General features: G+C 54.8%; 1 protein-coding gene across 2 annotated transcripts in view; it reads left to right on the top strand.

Moving 5' to 3' along the window:
- Nucleotides 1–6,213: 6,213 nt before the first annotated feature.
- The window catches only part of INO80 (INO80 complex ATPase subunit), a 96,510-nt gene continuing 93,680 nt past the window's right edge, over nucleotides 6,214–9,043 (top strand). For both annotated transcript variants that reach the window (XM_078608825.1, XM_078608826.1), the window contains exon 1: nucleotides 6,214–6,537. The gene's annotated coding sequence lies outside the window, so the exon portion shown is untranslated. The remainder of the gene's footprint in view (nucleotides 6,538–9,043) is intronic.

Genomic DNA, 9,043 nt, shown 5'->3' with positions numbered 1-9,043 from the left:
CTTTTTCAGTCGGAACAAATACGATCTGGGCTGTACGCATCTGCTGCATCACCATATTGATACGGGTGACAGCGCGCCAATACGCCAGAATCCTTTTAGGTTAACTCCCGCCGAAAAGGACCATGTCAAATCGGCCGTTGATGACATGTTAGCCGCCGACATCATTTCTCCTTCTACCAGCCCTTGGGGAGCGCCGATTGTCTTAGTTAAAAAACATGACGGCTCGTTGCGGTTTTGCGTAGATTTTCGTCGCCTCAACAAAATTTCTGTTGCCGACGCATACCCGCTCCCACGGATAGACGAATCGCTTGACGCCTTGGCGGGGGCGCGATTCTTCTCCACATTGGATTTGCTTTCGGGATTCTGGCAGCTTCCTCTGGACGATGATTCGAAACCCAAAACTGCATTCCGTACACCGCACGGCCTGTTCCAATTCAACCGGTTGCCGATGGAACTCCACTCAGCGCCGGCAACTTTCCAGCGATTGATGGAATTGGTTTTGGCTGGGTTACAATGGGACTCGTGCTTGATTTATTTGGATGACGTTATCGTCTTTAGCAAAACGTTCGACGAACATCTACAGAGGTTGCGGGCGGTTTTCCTCAAAATGCGGGCTGCTAATTTGAAATTTAAACCCCAAAAATGTCATTTGTTACGCGAATCCGTGCGTTATTTGGGACATATCATCGGACGCTCAGGTATTGCTACCGATCCCGCCAAAACGCAGTGTGTCAGCTCCTGGCCGACTCCCACCTCTGTGGGAGAGGTCAGGAGTTTTGTTGGATTCGCGTCGTATTACCGACGGTTTGTCGCGGATTTTGCAACGATTGCAAAGCCCCTACACGCTTTGACATCGAAGGGGGTCCGGTTCCACTGGGGACAGGAGGAGGAGGCTGCCTTCCGATCCCTCCGGGACGCGCTGGTAAACGCTCCTCCCTTGGGTTACCCTGATTTTTCAAAACCCTTTTTGCTCGACACGGACGCGAGCAACACGGGTATTGGGGGCGTGCTTTCGCAGGTGGTTGACGGCGTGGAACGGGTAGTCGCGTACGGTAGTCGGGTGTTGTCTCCAGCGGAGCAAAGATATTGTGTCACCCGTCGGGAACTGTTGGCAATTGTTAACTTCATCCAACAGTATCGCCCATATCTGTACGGTCGGCATTTCACCGTCCGCACAGATCATGCGGCACTACAGTACGCCCTGCGAGTTCAACAACCATCGGGACAATTGTCTCGATGGTTGGAGATTCTCCAGGACTTCGATTTCGAAACTACGTACCGTAAGGGCGTTCGCAACACAAATGCGGACGCTCTGTCACGGATGCCAACCACCTCCAAATGCGCATGCCTCCTGGGGTCGGGACGTTGCAGGCCTCCGAGTGAAATGTCCGTTCCGGTCTTGGCGGCCGCCGCTGACGCAACGTCGATGACGGATTCAATTGCACAAGAGGGAAAAGATTCCCTCTTGGGGTTGCCTGTTGCTGAATGGGGGCGCCTCCAGATGGAGGATACCTCCCTCCTCGCGTTGCGTCGTCGCGTCGGAAGTGCCGGGCAGGGGAGGGGTGATGTCGACTCATGGGAGATGGTCCAGGGTCTGTTAATGCATTGGGACGGGAGATCCCATCGACACCGGCTGGTGGTCCCTTCTGGGTTGCGGGGTAAGGTGGTGTGGGCCGCTCATGAGCGCCTCCTCCACCTGGGGACTCAAAAAACCCTCGCCATGCTCCAGCTAGATTTTTTTTGGCCGGGCATGACAAGGGATGTCGGGGATCTGTTGGGATCATGTCCTCGGTGTGCGCAACGTAAACCACCAGCACGGGAGTCTAACCCGCCTTTGCAATCCATCAAGGTTTCCAGGGTCAACGAGCTTGTCGCGCTTGATATTCTGGGCCCATTCCCCGCTACCCCCAGGGGCAACAGATACCTATTGACCGGGGTGGAATATTTTACGCGCTGGCCTATGGCCTGGCCCCTTGCCAACCAGTCGGCAGCAGCCATTGCGGAGGCCTTTGTCCAGGGATACGTCCTGGACAAAGGTGCTCCGGAGCGGCTGCTGACCGACCAGGGCAAAACATTTTCTGGTAAACTTCTCCAAGAAGTCTGTGAGCTCCTGGGCACGAAAAAAAATTCGTACCTCCCCATATCATCCGCAAACTGACGGGATGGTCGAGCGTCTGCATCGAACCATCACGTCGATGCTGTCCCAACAGGTCTCGGACTCACAGACCGATTGGGACCTTCAAATTCAAGGGGTCTTGGCAGCATATACAATGGCTCCCCATGCGGCAACGGGATTTTCCCCCTTCTTCTTGATGTACGGCCGCGAACCTGACCCACCTGTTCAGACCCAGCTGCAGATCTCCGCGCCGCGGGGTAAAACTAAATTGGCCGACCACGTTAAATTCAATATTGCTAAATTAACAGAGGCACGGGAGGCTGCTATGCAAAATTCCGACCTCCGCCAAAAGGCTAACGAGAGGCTCAGGCTGGGTTGGGCGCACGTACTGCAGTGGAAACCGGGTGACAAGGCATGGTTACACTGTCCACAGGTACCGCTTGCAACCTCCTCTAAACTGGTGCGGCCGTGGCGAGGCCCTGTGGAGGTGGTTCAGGTTTTGCGGCCTCAGTGTGTACGCATCAAATGGGGGAAGCGGCGGTGGTTTGTGCACCCCTCCAGATTGAAACCCTTCGTTGCGGTCAGAGTTCCCACTTCACACACGCGTGGCCAGACATGTGGGGGGTCCGCCGACTCACAGGGTCCGTCTCCGCTGCTCTCACCTAACGTGCTGCCGGCTGTCCCGCCCCCAGGTGCACCGGGAGTGACGGGCTCACGCCCGACAAGCCCTCCTGGGGATGCCAAGGGTCACGCGGCAACGGAAAGTGACTCACTCGGACACGGACGGTTGCCACCCAACAGTCCGCCGTCCGGGGTTGCCCCGTGTGACGGGCCTGCTGCAAGAACACGCGCAAAAATGCGCAGACTTTTGTGAGGCCCAGAGAAATGTACATATGTTGTGTTCATTGTGTGTTGTGTGGGTGGTGTGTTTCCTGCACATTGGATTGTACATATGTTGTGTTCATTGTGTGTTGTGTGTGTGGTGTGTTCTCCTACAAATTGTATATAGGGTGCTCTTACGGTATTCGTATTTATTCAGGGGGGGCGCGCCGGGTTAATTCTCTTCTTGCTGTTGCAGTTCTTGTTGGTGTTCTTGTTGTTGTTATTGTTAAAAAAAATTGTGAGGCACACGCGGGTTCAAGGGGTAAATACACTTTTATTGTTGTTTTTTGCAGCCGGGACGGCTGCGAGCTGTACAGGGGGGGGGGGGGGGGGGTGATGTAGGGGTGTTACGGAGGGGCTGTATACAATGGAATCAGATGGGAAAAAAACACAGTGGGCGTGGCTATGTCGGTGCACGGGCAGGTGCTTCCAGCGACGTCCGCATCGGGCAGCCTGGGGGGGCTGACTCGGAGCGGGGGGTTTGGTATAAAAGGGGATGAGCCGGAGGGCTCAAGAGGAGATGTTAAGCTAAACCAGTGAAGACGGAAGATCATCAGAGATAGAGCCCTAAACTCCCCTGGATCGCCGCCCTTATCAGGGCCGCACAGGATCGAGCCAGTGGCGTGGTCCCGAGAGCCAGAGCCGGTGCTCTTGTCAGAGCTGGTCTGGGACTCCGGGTACCGTAAGCCCGACTTACCAGTGTCGGGCTAGCTAGCCTCCTCTAGCCCATTAGTGGAGGACCCAGAGGTAGGCTAGGTGTAGCTAGAGAGTGTATCCCCAGTTAGACGGGTGAGGGGGCCGATACCCCCTCCAGTGTTGTATGTCAGTGCTGTACTGTACCGACACGGAATAAATACGTGTGCCTCCAACCCCGGTGTCAAGGTCTCCTGGAACATTATTACAATAGTGTAATATTACAATGTATAGTCGAAGGTGGTGTATAGTAATACAGTATGTAATTTAATGTTGGGTTTGTCTATGGCAGTATATACTACGGGGTAGACCCGTGTGATGTAAGAGAAAAAAGTTTAGCTGGAAGCATATTATATTTTTTGCGACATAGAACTGTAATGTATTACTTACTGTTAGTAGCTCAGCTTATTGGAGAGTATATTTAGTATACTGATGATACTATGTAGTTTATACTTTAGTTTTTTACGTGGTGGTTTAGTTACTGCAGCTACATACTATTAACATTCCTTCCCTTTATTAATGCTACCCCTATCCCCTCCCTTTGATGCTGCTAATCCTGCATAATGCACGGGCATAATATGACTTTGAAACCCCCCGCCCACCTCCTACGCATTTCACAAGTAGTGACTAATCCCATATCTGCATTTCCCATAAATATGCTAAATTCCTCTTGATATGCAAATTATTTTGTCAAGGCGCTCTTCCTCCTCCAACCCAGCTTAAATATATGCTCCAAGCCTGGGGTGTTTCATTCAGACGCTGTCTTCCCGACAGACCTGTTCTTCACCTGAGGACGGCTGCTTGCGTTGTGGCCGAAACGTCGTGATAATTATTTAATTATGTTTTATTTTTTATATTTTATTATTTCCCTTCTACGTGACTTTACCGAAAGAACCAAGAAGACGAACACTATCCATAAGGTGGTGACCACCGTTCCTACTCTCACTAACACTCGGGAGCATTACATAGCATGACCAAGGCAAGGGGACGACTGCTTGGTTACGAACGACGATCTGAGACTTGAGGACTTCTTATGGCATCTTCATCCCAGAGTAGAACAGCCCCGCTCCCCGTTCACACCCCGTTTATAACCGCTCCGGCGTGGCCGGCTCCGTCCCAGGCCACGCCCCCCTTCTCGATCCTTCAGGAAGGTCTGAGCCCCCAACCACGTGACCCCCAAGCTTCCCCCTGGGGCCCTTGGCCCCCCTTTATCTGGTCACGTGTTCTGTTGGGTTCACGCGGAGTGCCACGGCCTGACCCGACCCCCGTGACACCTGCCTACAGCCCCCATACCGAGCCGACACGGTTGTGACGTCTTATTTCCCTACGCTCGTACAGTCCCGACATAGTTGTGACGTCATATGTCACTACATCTTAACTTCAAAGGCCCGGGGTGCCATTGTACCGCGCGGCCAATTGTGCGCTTACCTGCCGTTACCGCCCCCCCCCTGTTACCGTGTCCTCCCTCGAGTGCTGCGCGGCGGCTGCGGGCGGCAGCGGCCACCCATTGTCCCTTTGTCTGGAAGGGCGCTTGTACCTTTCTTGCTCAATGTTCCGCCCTCCGTTCTCCCCCCAATGTTGTGAGTAACTCATTGCGGTTGGCCCAGGGAACCTTTTCTTTCTGCGCCCATACAATTATAAACCGATTTTAGACGCATCGCAATGTAACCTGTCCTGCGAGGGTCGGCCAATCTCCTGGCACCGGAAAACCATGGGACTTTCCCTCTAGGGGCCCTTCTGATTAAAATCCGATGTGCTAGGCAATCCCCCGCCAGGACACTACGTGGGTACAAGTGCTACGTGTCTGCGGAGTTGCTCCGTGGTCATGGCACCACACTTTCACCAACCACTCCAAAATGATGGGGTGTTTTGGCCATTCCCATTACAGTATTGAGTATTTTCGGCTTCGTGTGGGGGCGGTATTGGGTCAGCCGATGTGGCAGTTTCACTCCTCCCTGCGTGATCCACCAACCCCTGCCCCAACGGCGCCTTGCACAAGTGGGCTCATCACATATGGCATCCATTTTTTCGTTATAGATATTTTTTCAATGTTCATCGCTTACATTGTATTCCCCACAACATTAGTCGTACGTAACGTGTCGTTGCTGCTATTGTTGTTTTCAAACAACGTCGTTGATATTGCCCATTGTTGCTGTAATCCTAACCGCCGCGCGGCCCGAGGCGTCACGTGACGCGAGTTTCCCGCGCTCGGCGCGCACCCCGCCCCGCGCGCCCCACCGCGCCCCGACGTCACCTTCGGCAATCTCCGGAAGGCGCGGGAAGAGCAATCGAGCGCCGAGCGGGTCGAGCGCTCGCTCGGGATCGACCCCCCGCAAACAGGGCCGCGCTCGGGCCCCCCGTCCTCGCCTGACGCGGATCGCCCTGGAGGGGGCGGCTCTGCGCGGCCGGGTGCGGCGCGGGCGGGGCGCTCCGGGGGGCGGGCGAGCGTCGCTCGACGTGCGATTGGTCGAGCCGCGGCCGGGCCGGCCCTGGCGGTGGAGGCGCAATGGCGGGCGGCGGCGCTCGGCTTGGAGGAGGGAAGCGGCGGCGCAGGGAGGGCAGGAGGGACGCGCGCGCGGGAGGCGCCAACGCGTCCGGCCCGCGCCATAGCAATAGCAGCCGCAGACGCAGCAGCAGCCGGTGGCGCCGCGCCTTGCTCCTGCCGCCGAGCGGCACACAGCCGCGCACGCAGCCGCTCAAGCCGCGTGATCCCCGTGCTAACGCAGGCAGCGCCGCGGCGTTCGCCGGGCGTAGAGGAGCGAGGAGGATTGCGAGGAGGAGAGGCGACGAGGAGAGGCGACGAGGAGAGCACGGGCCGACGCGCAGGAGGCGGAGGGCGGCGAGAGGTGAGCGGGCCACGCGGCTCTGCGGACGGGCAGGCGACGTGGCCTCACGTCTCGCGGGCTGCGGGAGGGCTCTGGGCTCCTCCAGGGTCGCCCGGCGCGGGGTCTGGCCTGGTAGGGTCGGGTCCGCCTGGGCCACGCTGGTCGTGTCGCGCCTGGCCGGGCCGCGCTGGGTCTCTGCGCTTCTACCCCCGGGTCTAGACCGGGTCGGGTCCCGTGAGGTGCGTTTGTTGAACTCTCAGTTGACCGGGTCTGGGTCGGTTCAGGACTGAGTTGGAGGTCCCGATGCTGGAGGATCTCCGGACCCTTGGCCGTGTGGTGCTCAAACATTAAACCATCAGTGTTGATTTTACGATGCCGTGCTGAGAATTGCACTCGTTATTGTTAATGTGTACATAGTTTCAGCAGAATTGAAGGGTCCGAGGCTTGTTAAAAAAACGAAATTCAACCGTTGGACGTTTAATGTAGGATTTCTGCTGGGTAAACTGGCCGGGTTGAGGAGGGAATTGGTTTGGGTTACAGGCGCGGCTTTGCGGATACTGGTGGTTCGAACCCCATCCATACGGGCTCATTAACTCGCCTTGGGCTGCGTCAGACCCAATATAAAATTTATTTTGTGAGCGAATCCCACGTGTACACTCGATATGTACAGCCAGACTAGCGACTGAAATACCCGACTTGGGATATGTTGTGCTCGGTCGGAGTTAATTTGGGCGATGTATACTGGTGCCGAGCCACTGTCGATATCGCCATATAATGTGATCTGTTTAAATGAGCGAATAAGAGGCGAGCGAGGCGAGCCCCGCCGGGGACACGTGCTGATGTACAGTGCGCACTGTGCCGCCATGGCCGCGCTGCGCTAGAGGTCACCACGGCGAGGAGGAGGAGGACGCCGTGGCCCTGCCGGGAGATGTTGAACCGGGCATGAGATGGGCCTAGCCATGAGGCCGTGTGCTGCGCCATCCACACCCAGGCGTCCGAGTCATTGCCAAGCACACGCACACACGTGTACACACGAGCCGCCATCCGACACTGCCAGTGGCAGTAAAGAGACCCGACATCGCTTGTTTCCAAGCTAGGTGCTCTTTCAAGCCGTGTGATTTGTGGAGAGACCCGGGTGTTCACCATGGGTTAACTGGGACAACCTGCCTGGTAAATGTTACCACCTGCACTCCCCGAAGTGTCAACTGGCTGTGTTGTATCTGCCTCACGTTCTACTCGATATTAGTGTCCGTGCTCTGAGGATGGCTACGGTCAACAAGTGCCCAGGAAGTAGCGTATTTCACGAGCACCCTCCACAGAGGCCGATCTTGACACCACTGGCGTCAGTAATCGGCAAGTCGACTCGGCCCCAGGATCGTCCTGTGCACCTCGTACACCCACCTCTTGCCATTGCAGCGCCGGTTTAACCCCCTCTATCCGATCAAACTGGCAATGCTTGGGATTTCGGGCTCCATGGCCAGTGCATACTGACCTGCCAAATAATCCCACTCGCAGGACTGTGTCCAGATATCTCAACTGTGTTAGCTCCCAGCGCAATCCAACCATTGAGGATATATAGTAGGCAGTTCAACCTGTTAATGTGAAGTTGGTGCAAGTGTTCCTACGAGGGGGTCCACATGACACGAGCGAAGATATAACAAGCGGCTGGTGAGCTTGGCTAAGAAGACTTGGAGCTGAGTGTGGAGCGTGAGGCCAGGTAGCTTTCACACAGCATTATGAAGCCGATGAAACATTGCATATCAACTTAGTTGGAGCATTACCCGTGCTGTCCAGAAAAACAGAGCCACCTGTGAACACACTGCCCAGATATAGGAACTTCCCCAAACTAAACCACCCCAATGCTCGTATAAGGTTCTCAATGACGATGCCTGTGTAGGCATGTTCAATTGACGGGACCCGAACTCAAAATAAGGAGCAAGCACCAAGTCAGCAGAATACGTAGAGAGGTTAGCCAGCAGGGAGCGACCCATTGATCAGCCTCCCTTATATGTATATTTATTAGATTAAATGTACACTGGTATAGTTAAGGATCACATAGTGTAGGAGCACCAGGACAATCCCGTGATACCTCTTGGTCCACAAATAATGTATCTGTTGCCTGTGTAAATTCCGTACACATCTGTTGAACCAACAGAGAATATGGCATATATGCAGGACTGCCAGATTCCTCCAGTCTAAAGAAAGATTTGTATTCTGCCCCTGTCATGCTTGCCCTTAATGATGGTAATATGATGGTTCTAAAATTGACATGTTAATGCAATGAAATATCGTATTGTGATAATAGGCATCTCGCAACCACCAATCGTCATTGCAGCATTGAATGACTCTAGAACTGTGAGCACATTTGTCTCCACATTATAGAATATGGGAATAGTAGTTGGTGTGAATTGATCCTCCGCTTTCTCGAGCTGAAACATTATTAGCTCGGGTTCCTGCTGAGTTCTTGGCCTGGTACCCATTGCTGCCATAGCGATAGCAAGAGCTACGGTCATAAACCTCTCCCAGC

The sequence above is a fragment of the Lampetra planeri genome, chromosome 30 (assembly GCF_965212315.1).
Source record: "Lampetra planeri chromosome 30, kcLamPlan1.2.h2, whole genome shotgun sequence".
Lineage (NCBI taxonomy): Eukaryota > Metazoa > Chordata > Hyperoartia > Petromyzontiformes > Petromyzontidae > Lampetra > Lampetra planeri.
The sequence above is the reverse complement of the archived record's forward strand: the minus strand, read 5'-3'. Positions and strand labels throughout refer to the sequence as shown.